Source organism: Onychomys torridus, chromosome 4 (genome assembly GCF_903995425.1).
Source record: "Onychomys torridus chromosome 4, mOncTor1.1, whole genome shotgun sequence".
Classification (NCBI taxonomy): domain Eukaryota; kingdom Metazoa; phylum Chordata; class Mammalia; order Rodentia; family Cricetidae; genus Onychomys; species Onychomys torridus.
The window spans coordinates 4,375,619-4,403,416 of NC_050446.1; the positions used below are offsets into that span (position 1 = coordinate 4,375,619).

The 27,798-nt window shown below is 45.3% G+C and overlaps 1 protein-coding gene across 4 annotated transcripts in view; it reads right to left on the minus strand.

Moving 5' to 3' along the window:
- Mapkap1 (MAPK associated protein 1) overlaps window positions 1-27,798 on the minus strand; it is a 207,119-nt gene that overhangs the window by 62,893 nt on the left and 116,428 nt on the right. The gene's annotated exons all lie outside the window — the stretch shown is intronic.

Here is a 27,798-nt window from a genome sequence, read left to right on the forward strand (position 1 = left end):
AACTATAAATTACTGGCTAATTACAGAGGCCACAGCTTACATCATAAATATAGATTTTTGTAGATTTGTAGATTCTTCTGGTTTGGAATCACTTAACTTGTGGTTTATATGAATTCAAAATGAAAATGATCTAAAATATTTATTTTAATGAACTCATCAACACTCTGAGCTAGGGCTATGCTGTGGTTCATGGCAATACTGGCCCCTATGATCTCACCCATACCCAGAGCTAGGGCTGTGCTGTGGTCCATGGCAATATGGAGAGGAGAGCTCCTTATCTTTCTTTCTAAGAAGACCTTTCCACCTTTCTTTCATGAAATAAAAACAACAAAACTACACACACACAGTGGTGATGCCTACATCTCAGGCCCAGTATGTAAAAGCCAGAGGACAACGTGGAGGAGCTGGTTTTCTCCTTCCATCACACACATCCTTTATCAGTGAGCTACCTTGCCCACAGCCGTCTTTAAGAACCCTCCTATTGCTCTGAGTTTGTGGAAAGTAAACTCCACTATGGGTTGCTGTCTGTTCTGGGTGCCCCTACTGTTCCTAGAAAGGAAGGAATACGCTGTAAACCATTTCTGAACTTGGTGAGGAGCTGATAGGTATTGGCTTTTGGATGTGACTCAAGCCCTAAATTCTTACAAGGAGCCTGGATAAGAGATCTTGCAGAGGAAGACTTCACTCACCCTCCCAGAAAATGGCCAGATCAATAAATTGCATGTAATGAGAGCATACTGGACCCAAGTGAGAAGCAAGACAGCTTAGGCTGGGCTCAATTGCCTTGGTCCAGGTCCTGGTTGAGCCATTTAGTTTATGATGTTGCCAACTTATTTAACCTCCTGTCTGTTTCTTCATCTGTAATATGGGGATGATAATAGCATCAACCTCAGAGGGCTGTCTGAAGAATCCATGGGCCAAGAGCTGTATGGTGTCTGACATACTGACTGTGGCAGGTTTTGAATGAGACATGTTTCCCATAGGCTCATGACATAGTCCCCAGTCAGTGGTTCTGGGAAAGCTATGTAACTTTTAGGATGTGGAGCCTTACTGCAGGAAGTATATTGCTAGGGATGGACTTTGAGAATTTATAGCCTTACCACATTTTTGGTTCTTATTGTAGAATATTATTTTAAGATGTGTTACTTTTGTTTATGTTGCATTTGTTTAACTCTGTGAAGCTGTGTTACTGTGCCTGTCTAAAACACCTGATGGTCTAATAAAGAGCTGAATGGCCAATAGCAAGGCAGAAGAAAGGATGGCGGGGCTGGCAGACAGAGAGAATATATAGAAGGAGAAATCTAGGAGAAGAAAGAAGTAGCCAGAGAAGGAGCAGGACTCCAGGGGCCAGCCACCCAGCCACCCAGTTACACAGCAAGCCATGGAGCAAGAGTAAGATTTACAGAAGTAAGAGAACAGGAAAAGCCCAGAGGCAAAAGATAGATGGGATAATTTAAAGTTAAGGAAAGCTGGCTAGAAACAAGCCAAGCTAAGGCTGGGCATTTATAAGTAATAATAAGCCTCCATGTGTGATTTATTTGGGAGTTGGGTGGTGGGCCCCCCAAAAGAAGAAAAAAAAAAAAAAAAAAACAACCAACAACAGGTTCTTTCTCTGTTTCCTGTGTGCCATTGAGATGTGATCTTTCAGCTTCCTGGTCCTGCTGCCATGCCTTTCCAGCCACTATCAACTCTGGCACTTAGGAACCATGTACTTCCTACTTCCTTTCTTAAGCTGTTTCTAGTCATGGTGCTCTATCACAGCAACAGAGAGGCAAACTAGAACACTAATTCTGTTTAAGGGTGTGCCATCACCATTCCTATCCCAAATCTGAAATGGGGTGAAGGAAGGTTCATAACTCTGATCATCCACCATCACTCCAAGGCTCACTCTGTATCAGCGACTGATTTAGGCCTTCCCTACAGATCATCTCATTTATTCTTGAGATACCTTGAGAAGTAAAGAGCATGAATCCCATTTAACAGGGGATGGAACTGGGACTCAGAGCTGAGAATCTGCTCCACATCCCTTGGGGAGCGGTGGGCCTAGGATGTATGCTGGTGAGGCCCAGGCCCACATATTAACATAACCTTTGTCCACTATATACCAAACTACATCTCCATCAACTGTGTGTCTGACTTCCAGACAGCTGTCATGGAATAAAAGGACAGCAGCCAGAAAGCCATCTATGAAAGAAAAGCTGTGGGGTCAGTTTCTACGAATATGTTTTGCCAAAGACATGACTTTATAAAATAGGAAAGGCTTTCATACTGAACAGCACATGGATCGCAAAGGCAGTGTCCGACCTTTGCAAAACCAGGTTTTAAAATGTCCCAGCTGTGCTTGAAGCACATGTCCTCTGGTGCACAGCACAGAACACAAAGGGAAGGCTCTGGGAAGCAGTCACTCTACAGTGATAAGAACCTGCTTGGCCATTCCTTTGATGGATTTACTGCAGCATGAAATGGTCTAGGAACAACGTACTGCTCTGGCGCTTTGAGAAAGTGCCAAACTATAGCACACAGGTGGGGGTGGAGACCCAAGGCACACATCTCAGCACATAAGCTTCAAAGAAAATCTGTAGAGTCTTTTGGCTGGGGTACATGCTCAGCGTGCTTTCCCTGATCCCTCTGACTCTTGGCTGAAACAGAAATCTGTAGAGTCTATTTGTAGGGTAAAAGGGCCAGCCAAAGAAACCCACCCTGGCCCTGGAAACAGGGCCAGTGAAATAAACACACCCTGGCCCTGGAACCAGACCCAACTCTGCTTTAAATGAACATGAAACCAACTAATCACTGAGAAGAAAACCAACCAATCCCCTGAGCATGAAATCTAGCCAATCTGAGCTTGTCCAGACTCAAGGGGATTGAAATCTGACCAATTCCCTCCCTGAAAATCTTCTCCCTGGAAAAACTCTGCCCCTAAGAAGCCCTATATAAGCCCCTCTGCCTGTTCAGTTGGCAGCTGTCCTTCTCCACGCTGGCAGAGGTAGCCAATCTCCTGGATTCCTCCTTCCCAAGTAAATCTCTTAAAAGAGTTTGGCGTGAAGATCTTCTTTTGCCATTGCAGAGCAGAATCTCTGCTGAGAGGCTCCCTTAGGGAAGCAGAGCAGAAGTAACAACTTTTAGCTGGAGCTGGAGCATGTTACATTTCTGCAAGGGTTTCCTCTTTAGCAGAGTGAAGCAGAAGTAACACTGAGAAAAAATGGATACCTCTGCTGTGAAGCTCCCTGGTGGTGGTGGTGGTGGTGGTGGTGGTGGTGGTGGCGGCGGCGGCGGCGGGGCAAGCAGAGCTCAGTTGTAACAGCTCTCTTGAAGAGGAGCAGGACTGCCACATCCTATGGGGAGACCGTCCCCACTGGACCCCAGCTTCAGGTATAGCCTGACTTCCCGACAAGTCAGGATACTTTTCTCCTCACAGCTGTTAGGTATGTAGGATACCTTCCCTTCACAGCTGTAGGTATACCCTGACTCCCGGACAAAGTCAGGATACCTTTCCCTCCCAAGCTGTAACACTTAAACTGTTGGCTGGTGATACACACTCAGTATGCTTTCCCTGATCCCTCTGACCTTTGACAGAAACATGAAGGGTTTTAGTACATGGTTTCTTAACAGCCGAGAACCAGCTGGAGCTGAAACCTGATGGGAAGCAAGCGCCTATTCAAGTCAAAAGACAGGAAAGCCTTCCTGTAGCCCACCAGTGTGCATTTTTTTTTTTTTTTTGAAGACCTTGGTGCTACGGGAAGTGGGTCTTCCTCAAAGTACCTGGTTGCTTTTGTGCTGTCACAAAGCTTAGCATAAATCTGTCACTAACATCTACCATAGCTCTCTTTTTCTCCTCTGCCCATTAGGAAATGTGGCACTCAGTGTGGACCTTACTGCTGTGACTCAGGCATACGTACCTATGCCAGCTCCTCTTCAGGACACTTTGCCATTGAATCTGTATTTTCCTTTTCCTTTCATATAGTTGACTGGTCAATGCATTTTTATCCTATTATAAGGTCTGCACTTCAAATCTTTTAGGATAGAAGCAGGATATAAACAAAGTAACTGACCACTGATGCTAAGACTGGCCCGTGGGAGGGAAAGGACAGAGTCAAAGGCTCATGGTTACATCTTCATGTCAACTATTTGCCATTCTCCAACTTAAAAAAGTTTCTTATAGTCAGAAAAAGCTAAGAATGAGCAAGTAAGAGGCAAGGCTGGCTTGGGGCAGGGGTGGGGGAGAGAGCCCTGGTATTTGCCCTGTAGGAGAAGAGCACTGCTAGCTGTGCATTCTGGTGTACTACTTAATTATCTGTAAAATGGGTCCAACAAAACTTTGCTCCCAAGTCCGCTGTGAGGATGAAGTGAGAAGATCACAAACTCTGCTTGGCAAAGTGCTTGGGTGATAGAGCCATTATTGCTAATGCTGAACCAGAAACACCGGACAAAGTAGTGGTAATCCCTAGTCATGGAGTGCAACAGGCTAACACGTCAGGGGGACACATGGTGGCTAGGAATGCTGGCACCAATGTAGATGTCTATATTTTCTCATGTGAGACCAATACTGTGGGGGGCGAAAAGGGTATATAGTTCATTTAAAAAGCTTGCTTTTGAAGCTACAGGCAGTATTTAAGATTAGAGACTTGCTTAGTAGCCAGGCCTCCTAGTTTCTTGACCTCTCAGGTCCTACAAATATGGTCTGAAAATGAGTAAATGTCAGAACTCAGAGAACAAGTACAGTACAGATACCAAAGGAAATGTGCTGTGACCATTCATAGACTCATCTGACATCTTTGAGCATCAATAATGTGCCAAGCTAAGAGATGAGATGAGTAATCAATAGCTTACCCCTCAGGAAGGCTGAATTGAGGAGGTGAATTCAAGAACAACTGTTGCTCTTATCCAAGGTAGTGACAAGGTGCTGTGGGATCAGAAGTGGGTCAACCCAGGTCATTCCTCTTCGCTGTGGGGAGAGCATCTGATCTGGGCCTTGAGGGAGGACTAGAAGCCTGAGGGGAGGTCCAGGAAGTGCACTCCTCCAGAGTCCTGAAGAACCTATGTAGACTCTGGATGAATCTGGGGCAGCCTGGGGGCAGCCTAGGGACACCGGGGGAGCTGGGGCAGACCACTAGTCAAGATTTGGAGTTTTTCTCACAGCAGCACACACTACTAGGACAGTGAGGGGACACACTCAGTTGTTTGGAGAGATTCCTCTGGTGACACTCTACAGGGGCTGGAAGAGGCTGGTAGACGGAGACCACCATACCAAACTTGTCTGCTCAGCTCAATCCTGAGAGACTCCCACAGCCAAAGCTGTCACTGACAAGCTGATGGCATCTCTACTGGAGTGTAGACACAGCACCAGCCATCCCAAAGCACCTGTCTTTGGTGTCTGCTCATCCAGCCTCTTCCTCTGGTGGCAGCTCTCATCCTTACTTGACTTAATGTAAGCATAGGACTACATTCAAGTGATGACCACTGGAGCTTATGCTACTCCCTCCAAGGCTCAGACTGGAAAATGCTGGAATTTAAATGATAAAATAAGAACAAGCTAACATGACAACAAGGTCACACTTTAGACCCTTCTAAGCCAATACACTTTGCTCTTAGTGAAAAAGCCCAATATAATCAAATTAAACACAATTCCTATTACGAAGGAAGAGAGGCCAGAGCTGTTGCAATCAGCCAATTCTCTTGCCTAGTTAAACTGCAGAACCTTCAGGAAAGGTTTTGAAAGCATGACCCATCAGTTCTAATTTTTAAAACTTATCCTTTCAGTCAAGACTAGAAAAAGGCCCATTCCAACTTTTATCTTTGCTACAAAGTGCTGTTATCTTGGCCTGATGTCAGGAGCTCCAGCTCTCTTTCTGCTGACAAGCAGAGACGAGAAGATAAGATTGGAAACGAATCTCACTTCTCTGAGTAAATAAATAATCAATACTCATCTAAATGTAAATGAGAAGGTAGCCCCCTCTGATAACAGCACTCTTATCAGAGAGCCAATTTTCTGCAGACATTTGGCCTCAACCAAATCACCATCATTCAGCCCTAGCCTAATGGCAAAAAATCGTAACTAAATTGAACCGATCACCAGAGATCAACTAAGTTCTGCCCTGGCCACTTCAGGTTCAAATGTTTGGGAATGCAATTTTGCCCCCATTAACGTTCCATAGCAATGAAGAGCAGACTGGTCAAGGGGCCAGTCTGTGTGATAAACAAACCCCAGCTAGGGGGCTGGCCAGGGTACGAGGGGGAATGGGCATAGGTGTACTGGATGGACAACCCTCCCCTGCCCAATCTGTGACTTGAAGGCCAATCCAAGGTGGGCAGGGCATTCCTTCCTCATCTAAGGGCTGCCTCAAACTAAGGAGACAACTTGTCTGATGATCACAATGTTTAAAGCTTATTAAAGATGGAAATAAAGAAAAGGAGATATGAAAAAGTGACTGTAACTGAAACAACACAAGGATTCAGATGATCAATTTCCTCCAACTCATTTGTCTCCGGCTTACATCTGGCCCAGTAGCACCACACTGACCCGATTTTACTGAAAGAAGACGCCGTCTACAAGACAAATCACTTCCAACCGCTGCACTGGGGTTCCCATTTCTTTGCTGCAAGACTCAATTCACTGCTGATGAGAGTATTGGGGAAATTATGACCATTATTGATAGGATAGCAAAACCACTTTTACACAGTAGTTTTTAACTCAAAAGAAAGCTTGCACTGGACCATTAATGAAGGTGTCAGCTAGCATCAGAAAGTAAAGACAAAGGCTGGCAAATGCCTGATTTTTAGAGCACATCCAAGACACAAAATGTGAGCCTTTCATTCTTTGGAGTGGAGCAGAGCCTAACTAAGGAGGAGGGGCAGCCTGCTCTGCCCACAGGTAGGAGGGAAACACTGCTCTCTTCCCTGGTGTCCAGAAGCAAAGCTCGTGATAGTCTTTTATTTGCTACTTCTGTGTGCTGTTGTCCAGCCTCTGTGAGCATCTGAACCTTGAAGGTGGAGGTGGACGTAGGCTGGCATTAAAATGTGTGTTTCAAATCACAAAGACAAGGATGAAACCCTGACTCCTATCTGACACTGAGTGGGTAAGCTGATTGAGAGAAGCATGCAATAATCAAAGATTACCTATAGCACAAAGTCTACTACAAAGTAGGCGTCGATAAATGTCAACACATTGCTGGGCAAATCTGACAACATTATTAACCTGTTCTGTTTGAGAACAAATATGGCTTCCTTCCCAGGGCATAACAATGACTGTGACCAACACCAGAAACTTCCTGTCCTTAACTAAGTCTTCTATATAAATCAGCTTTTTGGATCTTCAACAATACTCCAAGGCAGGGCTTGTTACCTTCTGCAGCAGAGAGGGTACGTCCACTGTGGAGTGACCAGTCATCTGCCTGTGGTGGAGTCATGAGGAGAAAGGTGTGTCTGAGCTGGACCTGTGGCCTAACTACCTTCCTACAGCCCACATCAGTTTTGATCTTTGAATTAAAAAAACAAAAACAAAAACAAAAACAAAAAACTATATCTATCACAGGGCTGAGATGATTATCAGCCCAGAAAGCGACAAAGCCAGTGGGTGGGCTGGGCTGGGCATCGGGAAGTCAAAGTACGCAGCTGTCCTAAGGGTCAAAGCTCGAATCCCATCAGGCCGTCTGCAGGCACTTAACCAGGACAGCTGCTGGTCCCATCTTGCCTTTTTTTTTTTTTTTTTTTAAAGGAGAGCTCTTTCCCTACGTTAAATGATTTACAGAGTTGCTACCTCAATCCACAGCTCTGAAAGTGTGATTTCTTTAGGGTTTAACTATACCCATTTCTAGTCTTGTTACAACTTTTTTATTGCGATAGAAAACATTTACTGGAAATATGTTACTGCTATTACCAGGTCATAAAATAAAAAGAAAAATAGTTTATGTATTGCCATCATTTCCAATCATCAATCAGAGAGTGCCAAGGCGAGGAAAGGAAAGGGCGTGCAGCCAGGATCTCCTCCTTTGTGTAGGAGAAAATGTGGGAGCCTCATAATTCTTCCAAACAAATTTCTTCTTGAACACCAGGCACAGGGCTGGGCTGGCAGGAAGCACACCTTGGCTGTATCCCCTGAGCTCAGAGCTCCTCCATACCACCTTCCTGGGACCCTGCTTCCTAAAGCACCCACAAAGCTGAGCAGGAACTCTTCTGCCTGTGACCTCGCCTTTGCTATAGGGTCCTCCCTGAAGTGGGGTGGGGCTTTTAAAACCTCAGCCTTGTATTCCAGGGCTTTGGAGGTGTTGAATGATCTTTGTTCACTAGGGTGGTACTTCAGATGCAACAACTCATGTCCATGACTGTGGGCCCACATTACGAAATGTTAGTCCAGCTAATACAATGACCTATGTTGAAAGACATTTACCACAACGTCATTTAATACTGAAAACCCTATAGGGCTTAAAAGTCACCAGCAGGAAGCCATTAAGTAAATTATAGTATATCTGTAAATTGGGATGTTATATAGCTATTATAAAAAGAAATTAAGGTAGCTAAGACATGGGAAGAGTCCTTTAATACATGAGCAAGTTAAAAACAAACAAACCCAGATGGGGTGGTGCATGTCTATGATCCCAGCATGTGGGGAGCTGAGGCAGGAGGATCATGAGTTTGAGGTCAGCCTGGGCTACATAATCTGTCCTAAAAAAAAAAAAAAAAAAAAGAGGTCGGTGTGGTGGTGGTAGTAGTGTACGCCTTTAATCCCAGCACTTGGGAGGCAGAGGCAGGTGGATCTCTGTGAGTCGGAGGCCAGCCTGGGCTACAGAGTGAGTTCCAGGACAACCGAAGCTGTAACACAGAAAAACCCTGTCTTGAAAAACAAAAACAAAACAAAACAAAACAAAATAAAGTTGCCTGCCCTGTTCTCCTCATGGGTTCTACACAGAGAACAAATGGTGATCCCATACTGTTCTGGAGGCCCTACCAGGCTTCCTTCTTACATTCCAGCTTGTATGTAAGAAGCAGTGTGTCAGGAGTCCGTCCCCACAATTGCCCTGAGCTTGCTACATATGACATGTTGTCTAGGGAGTGGCAACTCCAGGACATCTGAGACAGCATGGAGACTATCTAAGCAGCACCTTGCTTGGGTCTGAATTTGCAGCTCCACCACTTGTAACCTGTGTAACCCTAGGTACGTTATCTCACTTCTCTGTTCCTCAGTTTCCTGACATCAGAGGGACAACAGCACCTGTCTCTCAGGGTTGTTTCAAGAACTAGGAGCAGGGGTCTGGTGCACAGCTCACACTCCATCCAGATGCCTGATTTGCTGTTCTGTCTTCAGCTCTCCAGGAGCAGCTGGAACCTCTGAGGCCTGTCATGGCTGCTTCCTCCTCCTCCTCCTCCTCCTCCTCCTCCTCCTCCTCCTCCTCCTCCTCCTCCTCCTCCTCCCTTAGACTGATGTGGTAATCCAGAAAGAGACTCCAGCCCCTGGGGTCTCTGCCTCCTGGTCCTGCTAGTCTTCTTGCTCTTCTCTCTCCAGTCGTTCCCTTTAGTCAAACTCTGCCCAGCTGGCCTCTGGACCCCGTGGGGCAGCCCAAACACAGGCTCTCTTGTGCTAGGTGTTTACAGTGGGGTAGAAAGCACTGTCAAGCAGTCTGCATTCCTAGGACAGTCTCAACACACAAGTGCATTCAGAACGTGCTGCTCACCTGGTTAGCCCTCCCAACCACCTCTTCCTCAAGACTGGGGCTCTATCTCCATCTGACTCCCAATGCTGGGGGCTCCTGACAGGACCCCAACTCTGACTGGTTTCCTGGGGATGCAAGGAGCCTGTGCGGCTCAGAACCAGGGGTTGGGCAATGAGATTTCAAAACCTAGAAGCTAGAGGCCGCTGAGCAGGAGCCTCCTAGCAGCATTACAGGCAGTGGGAGAAGGGCGAGGGGAGCTCGCCACCAACATCTTGTCATCGGTAGGTAAGGCAGGAGGTCTGAGATCACTTGGAAAAAAGAAATATTCCTTTCCTCTTGAGGACTCAGATACCACTTGTTAGACGATGGAAACCTTTAACACTGTCCCTATGCGTCTAACTTTTCAACCCAATATGTTTCTCTTAACTTAAGTTGTGGTGACATTACCAAATTTTACATACAGTTATCTGTTGCTCTGTAAAGAAATACAGATGGTTTTATGGAAATAAACAGTCATTTATTTTAAACAATTGTAAAATAGTTTATAGAAACCAGTGGGGTAATGCATTCAAATAAATGCCAAAACTGGCTGATGGGAAGCTAGGGTGCTAAATCACACTGCTGAGGAATTCAGCTGTAGGGAACAGATAGTAAATCCAGAGTGACAGAATTCCCCATGACAGCAAAGGTTTCTGACATCCAGTCCAGTGCTCAAAACCACAGCAATTCAAACCCATTTTCTGAAACACAGCACTGACACCCAGTGAAATTCGTGAGTGTAGTCACAAGCACCTAACAACAAAAAGAAAAGAAACAAAAAGGAGACCATGGGTTGGGGACTTAGCTCAGTGGTAGAGCGCTTGCCCAGCAAGCACAAGAGGCCCTGGGTTCGATCCTCAGCTGGGGGAGGGGGGTGCAGAAAAAAGGAGACCATGTCTCTCTGCAGTCTCTCTGAGAGGTGTGACAGCCGGGATTCCAACTAGAGTCAGTGAGGAGCCAGCACAGAGCCAAGTCTTATGATTCATGGAAAGCTGAAGGCTTCCTTCAAATCCACTGAGGCCAGAGACTGGCAGTGTTCTGCAAACGATACAGAAAATCTGGCTGTTGGCCACAGGCCTGCTGGTGCTCCTATCAGATATCTTGGGAAGCACCACTGGCAGTGACTGGTTTGTGTCTTTGCAGAAACAGAAAACTCCAAGTCCTTTTAGCTTCTTATTTTATAGGACAACAAGAGTCTAAACATTGGGGTCCTCACCTCTCAAACTTACCCTTTTACCTTGCACTGGGATGGTCTGATGGTGACAATGGATGTTTGTGTGAATGCACTCGGCTGCTCTCCACAGTTGCTGTGCCCCACGCTAGTCACTGAAGAGGGAAGGCAAAGCCCCCTCTGGTCTCTAAGGGCTGCAGGGTACACAGGGCATTTAGTCTTCCTCCTGATGCTGCCCTTCTTAGTGCCTAAGCTCCACTGGCTCTGCCCCCTTGCCAGGGCTCCCTTGTAGGCCCACCACCCAGCATGTAATGGTCTTGTTACTACCTCCCAGCCTCTGGTCATCCATTCTTCACCCACTTCAGAGGGTGCTCTCTAGAGGCAAACTCTGAAGGTTTCTTCCGGGGCTGCTATCCAGGCATTCCATCCATTCTCCTTTCTCGTCCTGTGTTCTCTAGGAATTAGCGAACTGGTCTCCCCTCCTTTAGTGCACACTTCATGGTTCCTTGTCTATGTCCCTGCACTGCTTCTTCATGCACGGCATCTGTCCTCCACATTGTCAGTCCTGTGTTGACGAACTTCCCTTGGTTCCATCACTGAATCTGTACTTGCTACTCTCTCTTGAGCTTCACAACTCCCAGACTCTCCTCCTTTCCTACAACAGGCAGGTTATCCCACATTCCTGTCACCACAGGTGCTGCTCCAAGCAGGATCTCTAAAATCCCAGGAGGCCAAAAGCAAGGCTTCATTTTTAACACCCTGACTTGGCCTTCTTATGTCACTCAGAAAATGGCCCTTGTCCTCAGGCCAGGTTCCCTGCTGGGTTCTCAGCATGCTCCTGGTGTGCTTCTCTGAAATCCTGCTCTATCTTCTGAGGGCACTAGCATGCCTGGATCTCCTTGTGCAGAAATTGTACATTTATGGAACTGAACTGTACTGGCTAGTTAAGAATGAAGGAAAAGAGAGGGAATGACCAGATCAAGAAAACAATGTAAATAATGTGTGGAATTCCACTTGCCATAATTCTCAACAGACTGACAAATGACTTTTTTGCATCTTTGAAATGATGCAACTTGGTCAATGTCTGATGAACTAACTGGAAAGATGGCGGTGTCCCGGTTTTCCAGTCCATTTTATACTCGGAGCATCTTTCTGGCTAAGTTTGACTGCACCATTTGAAATTATTCATTCCTAGCTTTTATCGGTCCTACTGCTAGAGAATAAAAAGCTCACTATATGGATTTCATGAGAAAAGTTACTACATTGTGTGGGACCATGAGCAGCATTTTAGGAGGCAGTTTTTAGGAGGGATCCTGAAGGCGAGGCTTTTGCTCACTGGTTGCCTCTGTGGTCCAACCAGTTTTAGCATGTGGTTCTCTGTGCAGCTGTCCCAAGATGCTAAACATTACCTGCTTTCTTGGTTCTGGTGTCCAGGTTATGCCACCGTCTCCCACAGACCTTTTAAACATCAGCCCCATCTGGCAGCAGGGTTCCTTTCTGCCTGTCCCATCTCTCTTCCAACAGTCATGTACCAAGTAGAACTTGTTTCAAGTCAGGACATGAGCATCCTAAGTAGGTCTGAATGGCTAAGACCCTGCCCAGCTCTTCCCAACAGCTGTACAGGCTCTGGCTGCAGTACCTTCCACTAAACTGGGCAACCCTTAATGCTCAGGGGCAAATTCCAGCTCCCTGTCTCTAAGCTGAGGATGATGTGTCTAACTCATGGTTAGTGCAATAATGAAATGAGGTACAAACATAGGTAAAGTGCTCAGCCTGGCAGTGATAAAACTTTTCTGTGCCTAACATTCAAGCTATAAAACAGGTGAAAAGAGTCATTATATACCCTGATTGATTTTAAGCTAATTGTGACATAACTGAGAAGTTTAGCTATGTTTCCCCTGTGTGACAAACAAAACCAAAGGCTAGAGTGGTAGACAAATGGCAGTGAGGGACATGGCGGCAGCCTTTTCCCTTCTGCTTTCATCTATTATCTAGGAGCTGGCTGCCCTGCTGACTTTCCATTTGCCTTGCTAATAACAGTAAATCCAGCAGCTTCCTCTGCAGTCCCTGTCTCCTTCAGCTGACTCCCAGGCCAATCAGTATCTTTTCTCAGCTCATATCAGATGTTCCCTGGAAAGTCCTGCTGGAAAGACAATTTATGACCCAAGTTTCTCCTGCTTTTAACCCTTCTGCTTATCAGGGTGCTCCAGGAATGCCGGGTCTGGCCAAACCGTGCGCTCCTGTGTTCTCACCGCTGCTCTGACGAGGGCCTCACAGCTCTGGACAAGCTCAAGGAGCAGCTGGGCAGACGGAGGCCCATACTCTAGGCTGTCCCTCCTAGGGACTAATTCGAGTTGAGGTCCCTTAGCAGTTATAGTCTCCCAGGTCCCAAAGTAGTCACAGGCATCAAACACGCACACACCAAACCCAGAATACTGCACAGAACGTAAATGGGCCTGGGCCTCAGTCACTGAAAGGAGAGGATGGGATTAGTGTCCACCAGCGCGGTGAGGACGTGCGGGGAGGGAGTGCTGTATGAACCTCATATTCTCACAGCAGCGCCATGAAGACACTGTCAACTACGTTCCCTCACACACAAGAGAAATGAAGGGCCATGCAGGATAGGACACCAAGGAGCAAGCAGAAGTAATGGCAAGAGTAGAGCCAGGCAGGCTCTCCTAGAATCCAGGCATTACTTCTGCAGTTAAGAATAAGCCAGCAAGCTGGGCGGTGGTGGCACACGCCTTTAATCCAGGGATCTCTGTGTGTTTGTGGCCAGCCTGGTATACAGAGAGAGTTCCAGGACAGGCACCAAAACCACACGAAGAAAGCCTGTCTAGAAAAACCACAGCCTGTAGCTGGGACCTTGTTTACCGAAGAAGAGGCTAGAGTGCTCGCCCAGTAGAAGGGCCTCAGGTCACCCAGCGGGCAGTGTGAGTTTTCCCAAAGGAGAGCCTCTTCTTCCACAGCAGTCATCCTTGACACACAATCAAAGCTGAGGAGAAGGCAGTACTCAAGGCTCTCAGGAGACAGAGGGGCACTCTGTCTTCAACAATGGCTGCCTGCAGGGGCTCAGGCTCAGGCTCCACAGTAAGGGCAGTAGCTCTTGGGACAGGAGGCTCTCACCACGGGGTTTTCATTCTAAGTGTGTTCAAGCATCGTGGGATAGCTACATTCTTTCTCAACAGGATTTCTACGACCTCTTCTCTACCTCTCCATAAAAGTTATATGGTGTGATGAGCCAGATCAGTAGATCCAGTAAACTCATTTTTGTCCCAGTTTTAACGGGAAAAAAGGATGTCAAAATGTACATGTGGCAGCTGTTTGGGACTCTAATGCTATGGAAAAGCAGCTGTTTTCATTTCTATTAGAGGTATCAGTCATTCTTAGAATCGGAATGAGTATTCTGCTGATAGCTTGTGCTTTAACCCACAGAAAATCCAGGTCACAGAGATGCAATGTTGGCCGAGTCACAACATGATGGCTATGCTCCCATAACATCTCCACTCATGGAATCTGGAACTGTTTATGCTGGGAAGCAACTATTTAATGATGTTCTCAGAGAAACCTGACATCTAACTAATAAAATGGATGGTAGCTTTTAGGGGAAAGGAAGTTTCCAAATAGAAAAAGTCCATACAAGAGAGGAAAGGAGAAATCTTTCTAAACTGCAGAATTTGAAAGGAAGCTGTTTTTTTTTTTTTTAAAGAAAAAAATCTATTTTTACTTTCATCATAGATCATGTACAATTTGGAAGTAAACAAAACCCAAGTCCTAGGATGAACCGCAGTGACCCCCCCCCCCCCCCAGGGCCTACCTCACAGGAAGTTAACTGAAGCGTTCAGGACTTTTCATCTGGTATTCACCTTCAGATTTTCTATTAGTACTCTTACCAGGTGATTTTAAAAAGTGATCATCTAGATCAGACAGTGTCTATCAATGTCCACCATAGAAGAGGAGTGCACCGAGTGTGTCCCTATGCCCCTCTCACTCCTCTGGACATGGTGTGCACGGCACTTCCTTCTACTGTACCAAGTGTCTGGCTGTTACATGCTCCTCTGGCTCCTGGTGATGTTATCAGAGTCTCAGTCTCTGTCTCTGTCTCTCTCCATCCGTCCGTCCGTCCGTCCGTCCGTCCGTCCATCCATCCGTCCATCCATCACCTTTTACTCTCATCTCCCCATCAGAATGTGAGCTGAGGACAGGCGCTGACTTCTCCATGCACTGCCTGGCACAGCAGAGGCTGCCAGAACACTTACTGAGTGCTAAGGATGCTTTTGACACCCACTGCTTGAGAAATCTGTGTAACCCTTCAGTTTGATTGTCTAACTTAAATTGTGCTTCATCTTAAGTCACATTGTTCCACTATTAAACAGAGTATGGGGAGAAACCTAGCAAACTTAAGTTTTAAAAGCTCTGGCATTTCTGTGACTTAGTGGTGACAGTCTCTGGGAATACTGAAGAGCACCAAGGCCACCTTGCATCTGCTACAGCGCTTGAGCTTTATTAATACCCCACTGGCTTCCTCTGTGGAAAACTGGTTTGATGACACAGTGGCATCTGTACACTTCACTGACTGCACCCTGTGATCTGGGGAGTTAAAGAGGTGGGTACGGATACCTGCCTCTCTCTGCCAGCTGATGCTGCTGGCCTATTTTAAACTATCTTTGTCTCTAGACATTATCACAATAAAACAGAGAAAGTAATGCCCTCACTGACTAGCTAATCCTCCTCCTCTTCTTTGGGTTTCTGCGTGTCTCAGAGAGCCCAGGCTGGCCCTGAATTCCTGATCCTCTTGCCTCTTAAGTGTTGGGCTCTGAGCGTCTTCTTTTCACAATGTGCCCACAATGATTAAGATACACAACAGAAAGCTCTTCCATCTGTAACTGACAGAAAAGTAAGACCTCTATGCTGCCGTAGTGTAGCTGCTGAAAGCTGCCTTCTAAATGGCTCTGGTGTCAGGCCTCTGCAAGCTGTGGGTCAGGACTGAGGATGCTTGGCTGGTCTTGGAGAAGTCTGCTGGGGCAGGCTAACTCTGTAAAGGAGTGGTTTTATGCAAAATAGCTAAACTCAATCTTGGCAAATTCTTCCAGCTGCCAACAGGATCAACAGAAGGCTGGCATGCCTGAAGACTGGGTCTTCTGCTTGTGCTGGGGAAGACCCACATTCTCGGAGCCTCTGCATCAGCACATGAGGAGCAGAAGCACTCTGGAAGGTGCTAAGCCACAACAGAAGTGTACAAAGGCCACGTGTAAATAAGTTCACCTGCTAGACTCTCTGGAAAGGGAAATGATGATAGAGCTGTATGACAAAGGTGCCTTGGGATTATCAATCCTGCTCTACAGTGGAGGGTTTTCCTTGTCAGGGAAAGCCAGCTGTTCCAAGGAAAGGTGATTCCAGCAGCCTCAAGTTCAAGCACAATACAAAAGCTCCTTCTGCAATATGTTAAGTTTTCTATAGACTCAACATACTGGAAAACAGAAGGTACAGGCAAAAGTCATGCCACATGAGTGGAAAGGAAGTAAAGCAAAGCCCCCCAGAGAAACCCAGGTATAAGGGTGCATCTAACATGATGGTGACAGAGACGACAGCAGGTGACCTCTGCTGACTGAATAGTCTATGGATTAAGTACTTTATTTATTTATTTATTTTTGAGCTGAGGATCGAACCCAGGACCTTGTGCTTGCTAGGCAAGTGCTCTACCACTGAGCTAAATCACCAACCCTGGATTAAGTACTTTATAAGCATTGAGCAAGCCTACAACCTTCTTTGCAGAGAGTACAACTGAGGCTGGAAGGGGCTGATGACTTGTCTCATTTCAAGTAGCTTATGTGCTACTGAGAATTTAGGATGGTTTAGTACCAAAGTCTAGGCTTTTCCTACAGAATTATGCTGCTATTCCAGAATGCAAGATTAGTCTTTCTAGGGGAGAGGTGTGCACTGAGCTGTGGGTCCTGAAACTAACCCAGCAGGAGGAACCACCATGTAGTGGGACAACTTGGGGACACATGAATGTAGCTCCCAAGTTCTTCATTACCACTGTGTGACCATGGCAAGTTCTGCAGCCTCTCTGAACTTCAGACATATCCTATATAAAATGAAAATAACAACCAATAAGAAGTTATTTTAGGAACTTGAAAAAGTGCTGACATAGTGGTAATAGTATACAGTAACTTTATATGTAAACTTAGAACTGCAGGCTAATGGAAGAATCTATGACCTCAGATGTTATTTAACATATTATGCACAGAAAAATAAAATATCCCACACCACTGGGTGTCATCCTCTGCTGCTCTCTACCTTACTGGCTTCAAAGAGTCTCTCACTAACTCAGAAACTCACTGCTCTGCCTAGGCTGGTAAAGCAGCAAGCTCTTGTGACCTGCCTGTCTTTATGCTGGGGCTACAAGCACATGCAGCCACACCCAGATTTTTACATGGGTGGTTGAGATTTGAACTCAGCTCCCTGTGCTTATGGGGTCAGTGCTTTTGCTCCCTGGGTCATTTCTTCATCCCCACCTTCCGTTTTTCATTGACTTTATAGAGCCCTGAAAAGCTGAGACCTGCACACAGAAAAATCTGTGTACCTACTCTACTACATTCCGTTACTAATACTTGGCTACACTTGCTCTAGCAAGTATTGACCCCTCTACCAATCGTATGAAGCACATTTTGAAGCAAGGGGCAGATACCAGTATATTTAGGGCACTTTGCAGTGAACTAATTAACTAGAATTCCCTGTTTACTTTTAGACAAAATCCACACACAGTGATCGGTACAGACGCTGCAATGCTGTCTGCTCTCCTGTGCTGTGCATCCTCACTCCCAGCCTCCCGGGATTCTCTGTCCACATGCAAGCTATTGCCTTTAGCCCAGAAAGCTTTCAACAGCCTTTCCTTTTAAGTGAGGAAATTGTGTCATTGAGAAAAATCACAGAGCTTAAGAATCTAATTTCACCTATGGTACCCATTATCAATGCTCACAAATAGTACAAGCTTGTGCGCTAAATACATACACATGCACAGGTGCAAACACATACTCCCCCATCACGGTTTTTGCAACCATAAAAACAAAAAAGGATAAAGTCCAGGTCACAAGGTCTACTGTAAAGGTTAAACATAAAAATGCTGGGAATACTCTAAGTTTTCAGTGGACATCACTTCTTTTCCCCCTAATTTAAAGATGCTGCTTTGAAAAACAAAATGGTAATGAGGAAGCAATGTTAAATGAGAGATGTGGGGAAAGGCACCTCTCTGCATAGGCAGTCCTCTCCCAATTTATCCACTCTGACTTCAGCTAATTAAACATCCGTCTCAACGGCCTCCTCGGCAAATTAGTCATCCCCACTTTGTGACACTGATTGTTGGTTGCAGCCTCTCCCCACTTGCTACCATTCCCAGAAACTTCTAGGAGTTTTCTCACTAGGCACATGGCAAAGAATGATGCAGGGTCTCCATTAGCCCCCTACAGTTGCCCTTGGTGCCAATGCTGTTTATAATGCTGCCAGCCGTGTCCTCAGACATGCCTACCCAAAAGAAACCTGCTCAGGGGTGACAACTTTGTCTACATTTCTAAGTTTCAGTGTATGACGCGCTTTCCAAGTGCTAGTACATACACCAGACTGAAAGGAAGTGTTTATAAACATTTTGTTGAAAATCTGTGTTTTATGATAGTTTTAATGATAAAGGAAGTAAATAATATAAGGTCTCAAATGAGCTGAACTGAATTCTGGTAAATTACCAGACAGTCCCTCTGAACACTGAAGCTTTGTGAATGGATCAAAAGGCCAGCAGGAAACAAGTCAAGTTGCCTGGCCTGGATGTGTGCCCTCTCTGTACACCACTGTGTGTATACACGTTCTTTTCCACCTGCCTAGCCAGAGGGATGGAAGTACATACTTTGAAGTACAGGATACATTTTTACAATTTATTAAAGTCAGACCTCTCTCAATTCCTTTTCTTAAAGAATTGACTGTCCATCTTAAGTGGTAACATCTCTTAGACAAATGGCTAAGAAGCATATTTGAAAACACTCAGCTACACTGAAGACTCAGACATACAAAGCAAAATAAGATACTAACTGCTATCTATCAGTTTGGAAAAGATGAAAGATTGATAACTCAGTGTTGACAAGGGATCAGAGCAAGTCCTTACTCTACATACTCCAGAGTGACGGGACCATACAGGAGCTGTTTGAAAGACAATCTCTCTGTCTCTCTTCCTGTGTGTGTGTGTGTGTGTGTGTGTGTGTGTGTGTGTGTGTGTGTGAGAGAGAGAGAGAGAGAGAGAGAGAGAGAGAGAGAGAGAGAGAGAGAGAGAGGGGGGGAGAGGGAGGGAGAGAGAGAGACAGAACCAGGGAAGTGGAGGCACCACAGTGGACAGCATCAGGTGTCTTCCTCATCACTCTCTTCATCTTTTGAGGTGGTCTCACTGAAGCCAGTCAGGTGAGCTCCGGGGATCTGTCTGTCTCCATCTTCTAGTGCTCGAGTTACAGAGGTATGCAACCATGTCCAACTTTCATGTGGGTGCTGGAGATTTGAACTTAGGTTCTCATGAGTGTGTGGCAGGCACTTTACCCATTAAACTACCTCTCCAGCCCTCAGTATTTTCAGTAAGCAAGCCACTGACAAGCAATCCCATATTTAAAGTCTAGCAAAATATGCAGTAGTCATAGAAGATTGTTCACTGCATGTGTGTTTTTTTTTTGTTTGTTTGTTTGTTTTGTTTTTCGAGACAGGGCTTCTCTGTATAGTTTTGGAGTCTGTCCTGGAGCTCACTCTGTAGCCCAGGCTGGCCTCAAACTCACAGAGATCCGCCTGCCTCTGCCTCCCAAGTGTTGGGATTAAAGGTGTGTGCCACCACTGCCCAGTCACTGCATGTTTTGTATACCGAAAAGCCAGAAATAATCTAAATAACTTAATTGTTAGGATAAACACACTTCACTAGAAAAAGAAAACTGCATAGTCATTCTCAAACAGAATAATGCGTGATGTGTGTGAATGAAAGAGCAAACATAAGATTAGACATGTTTGATATCACATATACACCTCTTATGTACCATGCGCTGGTTTAACGGAAGGAAATGACTTAAAAAGCAAAAAGGGCCAGGCATTGTGACATACGCCTTTAATCCCAGCAGGCAGAGGCAGGTGGATCTCAGGAATCCCAGGCCAGCCTGGTCTACAGAGTGAGTTCTAGGCTTAGCTAGAGCTACATAATGAGATCCTATCTCAAAGAACCCAATACATACATAATTAGTTAAAAAAACAAGGGCTAGCAAGATGGCTTAGTGGGTAAAGGTGCTTCCTGTCAAGCCTAGCAACTCAAGTTCAATGCCTGGACCCTCCTGAAAGTGGAAGGAGAACTGACTTCCAAAAAGCTGTCCTCTGACGTCCACATGTGCACTGTAGCATGCACACGTGCATACACACACACACACACACACACACACACACACACACACACACAGATAAATTTAAAGTGAAGTTTTTTTCAAAGTAAAATAAACAGACAAAAAACCCAGGGAGCATATGTGCCCATGAAACAGTCTGTGTATGTATCTGTATGTGAACTGAGTAAAAATCCAAAAGGAAATTCCAGTAAGTGACACATTTTTTTGCTGGACACGCCTCCAAATGTTTTCCAAGTATTTAACTGACAGGGCCATCTTATAGCTCCATCTTCTGAGATCAGCTCCAGGGTCCCGGATGCAGCTTCACACCACTCCAAAGCCCCAGAGAGGAGATGGGTTCTGACTGGTGTCCTCCCTCCCTCTCTGAACACAGTGCTTTCCACACCTGCTTCCAGAGTGCCATCATCCGCTCTGCTACTTCCTCAAGCTCTGTGGTCTCCAATCTACCTGGCACAATACACAGTGTTTAAAGAGGAACCCTTGTTGGACTGTCTTTCAATGATCCCTTCTTGCCATCAAATTTAACATGCTTTACAAACATGACCTAGCCCCAAGTGAGCACCTTACCCTCAGACTGCTATTAAGCTGCCCAAGAGTATGAAGAACACACACCAGCCTGACCATTCAATCCCATACCTCCTCACTGTCCTAGAGGCTAGAGCCTCTGCCAGAAAGCATGCTCAGTCTTCACCAATGCCCTAAGACTGAACCAAGGCCTTCCCCTCACATACTCATGATGTTATAGCTGCCTGTTTATCTGCCTGCCTCTCCAGCTGATCACAGGCTTCTTGGGTGTCAGAAAATCCCTAGTGCTTACACTCACCTGCTACATCATCAGTCTTAATAAATAAACTCATTTCCTTCATCTGAGTCCACCACCAGAGCTAGCCTGGCCAGAGATGGCCCCTGCCGAGGTTCTATAGCCTCCTTCCTGTGAGGTGTCTGTGTCTCTGACTGCATCTTTTCTGTTGGAGATGTTCTCATTTAGCCACACAGCATCTGAAGATGCCGTTTGCCAAAGAAAACACTGCAGAGCCTTTCTGCTTGGGGCTCCTGCCTCACCCAGTAGTTTTTAGCATTACAGTTCCTTATCTGTGATGCTCCTGCTAAGAGATTTACCACAGTTTACTGTCTCTTTTTCTATGAGTTTCCAGTGTGGCGCTGGCACCGAGGAAGCATTTAATGACCTCTGTAAACCAAGTGAGTGGCATCTCAGAGCCCCACAGGGCTGAGGTGCATACAGTGTGTGGAGGAGTCTTTACTCAACCTCTTCATGTCAGAGCTGAGGTGAGTGAGGCTGAGAGGGTAGGCCGGCATTTCACAAATGTGCCATAGTTCTTTCATTCTAAACAGACACTTTGATCTTCTCAACATTTCTAAAATCAGGCAGCAGCTCACCATCAATATGCACATTCAGTGCAGTAATAGTTCCTGAGAGCTAAAGCTAACCCCCCAGTGGACCCAGGGAAGTAACCCTTGTCTCAGAGCTGTGTGTGTCCTCTCTCTTCCTTTCCTTTTGCCTTTTCATTAATCTAATCCGCGTTGTGACTGGCCTGGATGAAGTGAATGAATAGATTTTGTAATGGAAAAGGAACTTCTGAAAGATTAGCGACTAGCAGGAAGAGTAAGTGCTGGTCAAATGCAGTTTTGGCGAATGATGTATTTCAAGTCGCTCTGATGCGGCAGTTGTGAGAGCTCATAACACCCTTCTAAAATAATTGGGTCTCTAAAGTGGTTCCAAAAGATTTTTGCTTGACATAAATTCTCTGAATTTCCAGGCTTTCTGGATAAAATAGTTGACTGCAATGCCATCTTTAATGTGCTCTGCGCTATACTAGAGAAGATCCATCAGGAGCCTCCCAGCACTCCAGACAGAGGGAGGCTCAGGTGAGAAGAAACAACAAGATAAAGAGGCAGAGAGAGGTGTCGGTGTCAAGGAGGAATATTTAACTAGAAGCTTCCTGCCTGGGGCACTTCCCAGTTACACATTTAAACACCTAGCAATCCTAATTTACTCTCGCCTTTCCCACAGGGCCTCCGAGTGTTGGATCTTTACTTCTTACTCAGCTCCCATGCGTGAGTGGCGCCAGCATTACTTACTTTTTCATAAGGAGGAGCAGCTGTCTGCGGAAATGACTGCCTTTTGCAAAACCAAACACCACCATTTAGATGTCATTCCTATGTGCCCTTTCCAGCACAAGGAGCCTCCATGTTGGTCCCTCGCTTATAAGCTTTATTTCCTTCTACAGAAGAAAGGATCTCTGGTCTACAGTTCCATGTGAAGTAGGGCTCTGCTCAACTCTAATGCCAGAAGACACTTACATGAGTGTTACAAGTTCATCACAGAGTATCTCAGGCTCATGAGTTTAAAAACTTGACTCCATTACACATGTGTGCTCCGCCTCTTGTGGTACTGGGGATGGTGTGCAGGGCCTCATCTATTCCTGGCAAGTATTCTACCACTGAGCTACACCCCTAGACCCCAGGTTTTCCTTTTTAATAGGGCAGTTCAGGCCAGGTGTATGTTGCTTTAAGAAAGCCAGACATAAAACATTAGAACTGACACCAATACAGACAAACTGTGCAATTACAAAAAGAATTCCTGGCTTTATGTTGAGATTCACCGCAGGGTTCCTCTAAATGCTGCTCTTCTCTAGTGCATTTAGATCTCACAATCAACGAACATTTCTGTTTACAGAATTTTAAATCTGTTCTCCCATTGGGGTTCTAATAAACAACATGGTACAAATAAAGAGTGTGGGCTTTGAGGTCAAGGAAGCCTGGGCTCAAATTTAGGTTTACCATTCACTAGCTGTGGAAATCTGGGTAACTAGCTTCTCCCAGAGCGGAGGAAAGCCATGAGGCCTGGAAGCTTCCGAGTGTCCATGGTCAGCACAGCTCCAGATGCCAGAGTGCCATGTTTCTCCTCTCTTTGTTTCTGAAGGTATCTGTATGCATGCACACCACCACCTTCCTCTGTGCTTATCAGCTTAAGTGAGGATATCTGTTAAGAGCACAAAGGCACACGGTACAACAGCTTTTAGCTCCCTGTCCCCCCAACAGATCCTGTTTCTGCAAAGACCAACTCCTTCCTGACACAAATGCCCTCAGATGTCTACCCAGTAAATAGCACATTTATTTACATTCAACTTTCTCGGTCTGTCTGGAATAAAAGTGAGGCCTCCTGTGGCTGCAGACAGGCTCGGATGCTGCCCTCTCTCTGTTGAGGACACTGCCTGACCTGTGTCCCCACTAATTCCCAGTTCTTTCCTTTCTTTGGACTCTCAGTACCTGTGAGGTCCTTTCTCTCTTTTAGGCCCCAGTGTATTTGACAATGACTGTAAGTTTGGGTTTATTCTGAATGCAGGGTGGTTATCCTCCACGGGTTTGGGGCAGCTATGATCAGCTTCAAATTTTACACGGTCCCTCGGTGGCTGTGTAGACTAGTGGTCAAGGCATGGGGAGCTGGCATGGAAAAATCCAAGGGGTGCGGTTCTGGTACTAGGAGGATGATGGTCCTATGGACCATGTGAGTACCTGTGGTACGTCTTTTCAGGGTCAATTTTACTACAACTTCAGTTAAGTCAGTTAAATAGCACAGTAAACTGGAATGTTTTTACAGTGAAATATGGTAAGCAACTCCTCTGCTTGCAGTGCCCTTCCAACTCAAGTACCCAGTGTACAAGTGGAGTTCTGTTCAAATGGCCATTTCTTAGGGAAGGGAAACACCCTGCGCACCCTCCCTGTGCAATGAAGTGAGCTCCTCTGCCTGTGTTCTTTTTATCCCCTACTTCTTAGGTCTCCTTCCTCTCTAGAGTACAAGGTTAGCCTTGGTAAGCGTCTTGTCTTGCCACTGTCTCCTTGTACTCAGGCCATGTCTAACGAAGAGAGGAGTGTGATGAATAGACACATATAGAGCACCTGTGCACTCTGAGTCAGCACTCAGGTTGTACATGAATTTTAATGGAGAACCCAGGGAGTGCCGTCTATCTATCACACAGAATCCCTGCACTGTCTGTGGCTGCTTTTCACCTCCACCACCACCGTCCCCCCAGCACACTTCAGGGGACACTGCCTGGGAAGCAGTAGTGGAGCACAGTAAACTAGCAGGTAATTCTGCCTCTGTGGCTCTCAGCAAAGAGTCGAAGGAGATCCTTGGCAAAGCTAACACTTAGCTAAGTGAAAATTTCTGAGACAAGCATTAATGAACATCAAAAGGCAATCAATATTTAAAAACTTAAAAAAAAATTTAAGACAGTAAAGTAAGTCTACACTTCAAAAGGCAAGAACTGGTTGTTAAAGAAAAGTTAGCATGCTTTCTGTTCCCTTTCAGCAGGTAACAGGAAAGAGGCTCCACTTCAAAATGAGAACGCATCCAGAATCAGCGCCACACAGACCTCTACTCTGCTGGGCAGATCCTACTTGCAAGTCTCCCTCTCGAGACTGGGAGGCACCTGTCTTACTGTGTTGGTGTGAAGCTGAAACTGACATGCTTCCATTTCTCAGCAGCATCTCTGTCACACCAACAAGCTTCAGGAGACTGGTGACAGCTGATGGACAACAGTACTAAGGCAACAGCAACAACACACAAAGTACCAGGAAGCTCCAGGCCCCAGTCACAAGGGTGACCCTGACAAAGGGAGAAACTGACCACCTATATGGCCTTCACCCATTACATCATAGGTCAGTGGAGTTCACTGGCTAAATCCAGGGATCTGACAGTGATCTGGCTTCTCTGTGTCAAAGACTCTCCCACTCAACCATTAAAATCAGTAAACAAGTTTTATTTAATTCTTCTAGAACTGAATTATCTACTTATTTTTTTAACAGCATACTTCTGCTGCTGCAAAGAAATTCCAAACGTCAAGTAGGTCAGTGATAAAATGAAAAAATATTCAAAGAGACATTTAAAAATAGGCTTTAAAAATATGCCTTACCAGAGATCTGACTGGAACTACTGTGAGAAGATTACTATAGTTAAGTACATGGATATTAACTGGAAACCCCTGTAGTGTTCAACAATAGTTATGACTTGTTATGATAGTCTATCCTAAAAAGCAAAAACTATCTTAAAGTCCCAAAGGTTTCCATTAACAAAGTGCTATATATAAACTGATTTTGTGGGGTTTGTTTTGTTTTTTTCTCAATACTTACTACTTTTTTTTTTCTTTAAAAAATGAAACTACGTAAGTACCAGAGACAGTATTAGGTATGGGACTGTCATTAAGTCCAATACCCCACTTGCTGCTATTATTAAATGAAGCCATATGGTTAGGCTAGAAAGCCGAGAGGAGCTAGTTATGTGTGAAAGGAGCCAAACATCCCTCCAGTCTTACTTTCTGAGGGCCTCTTCAGGCTTCCCGCCGTCCATCTTTAACATGTTGCTCAATGTCGAGTGTCACCCCTTTCTCCTAACTTGAGTTATGTGACAATGGTAAAGAGGTGAGTGTGACCCCCCCTCATGCAAAGGCTGTTTGAGGAGAGAGCTAATCACACAGCTCTGTCCAGTCCTGGAGCATCCTCAAATGTTCTTGATGCACTTTCCTCTGCTAAAGAGGTTCTTCTTCTTTTCCTTAGTCACCCTCGAAAAGAAGCTCACTCCCCAGCACAGAGTGATCGTAACATAACTGTAACCACAACATGAACACCACCACTTCGGTGCTAACCATAAATAAATCTTTGCCAAACTGGTGTGACCCTTCTACTTGTGAGAACAGACTCTTAAAGCAATCAAAAAGGTATACTTTAAAATGATTCTTGACTTAAGAAAATGAACAGGAATTTATGCAAATGTGTAAGTCTCAATTGGCTTCAGTAGTATGGAGAGGAATAAAGGATACAGATCACGGTGTTTTGGATAACAAACCCCAAGCTTCTGCCAAGGATATGGCAAAGACTGATGAAAATGGCAGGGTGCACACATAAAGGTGAGCACCAGGAAGCACGGGTGTGTGTGCATGTCTGTGTGCATGTGCAATAAACATGGATGCTGGGGACAGACACAGATAAACAAGTGTAAGACTGGACAGTGTAAGGAAGGACACTAGCTCCGCTGCACCCTCTAAGTTTATTGGGGTTTCACAGTCTTAAAAAACAAACAAACAAAACCACTAACAGCACAATTTCTATTGAGAAGGCTAAAATAAAAAGTTCCACCCCCTTCCTAGACAACTCAAACCAATGCATTCTCAGAATATAAAGAATTGTGTTACAAAACTCACTATTATGTAAAAAATGTAGAGAGCAAAGACTCCTGATTCTACAGAGTGAGTGCTCATTAAATACCCTTGAGTATCTGAAGCTATTTAAAAGCTATTAGATTGGCACCTGGAATCCCCAAAACATCTACTCTCCCCTGGGATGGAGAGGCTGTGCCTCTTTAATCATCCCCTAAATGCAAAGAGGTTTGACCCCCATGCAATAGATAAAAGTCACCCAAAAAATGAACAAAAGAGGTGTTTGGAAAAAGCAGAACACCATTCATCCCAGCTAACGACTTGTTCATTATGAGTGATGATGGATAAAGACTTCTCACGCTGAGATGAAATCAAGATTTATATGCATTGTTTCCTCTCCCAACTTGTGGGAAGATCATCATCATTTAATTCTATCTCTGCGGCCAGTGATGGGCATCCAGAGAGCTGGTTATCAAACGGCGCAGTCAGCTGGCAAAAGCCGAAACGTGCAGTTGGCACATCTGGACGGAGCCGCCACAGCCGAGGGTGAACAATGACTCCTGGCAAGCATCCAAATTGCTTGCAGACGCTAGCAGGTCTCATCTACAACCGCCCCTACCAGCATCTCTCTCTCTCTCCTCTCTCTCTCTCTTTTTTATGAGAATCAGATTTTCATTGCTCCATTCAATTGCTCTCCTCTGCCATTTTTTACAGCTCTTATCGTTCCCCTGGAATATGGCCTTGAGACAGCTCATCCGTGTCCTTCACTGTGTTATCTCTTCTAACTTTTATTAAAACTTCAGCTTTCATCTGAAGATAGCTAATTAAATCTGGAACAGATTATATGCCTCCCCTTAAGAAGAGAACACAACTATTTTCTTCAAGCTGTGTAATGCCCTTTTTCTCTCCAAAAGGTGAGCTCAAAGGTGTTTAAGAAGTCTTTTCACTTACAAAGCTAAGAATACTTGACTTGCCAATATATGTGCTGACTTTAGTATAGCAGTCTATTACAGATATATCTTTGAATTATTTTTGAAAATAACTTTCTTTTTTTCATAATATTTTTATTGATTATTTGGGAATTTCACATCATGAACCCTGAGCACACTCACTTCCCAGGCCTCTCCCCAACCGATGTGACCCTCCACACCCCCCAAAGTCCAATTTGTGCTGCCCATACACTCACTGGAGCATGGTCCAACTTCTGGTGGCCAGCCCCTCAAGAAACACTGTATCCTTCTCCACCACCCCAAACCTCAGCACCAGCCAGAAGTCATTAATTGTGAAGAGCTACACGTCAGCATCCTAATCACAAGTTTTAAGAGTTCTCTTCGGTGGCTTTCTGTCTAGGCTGT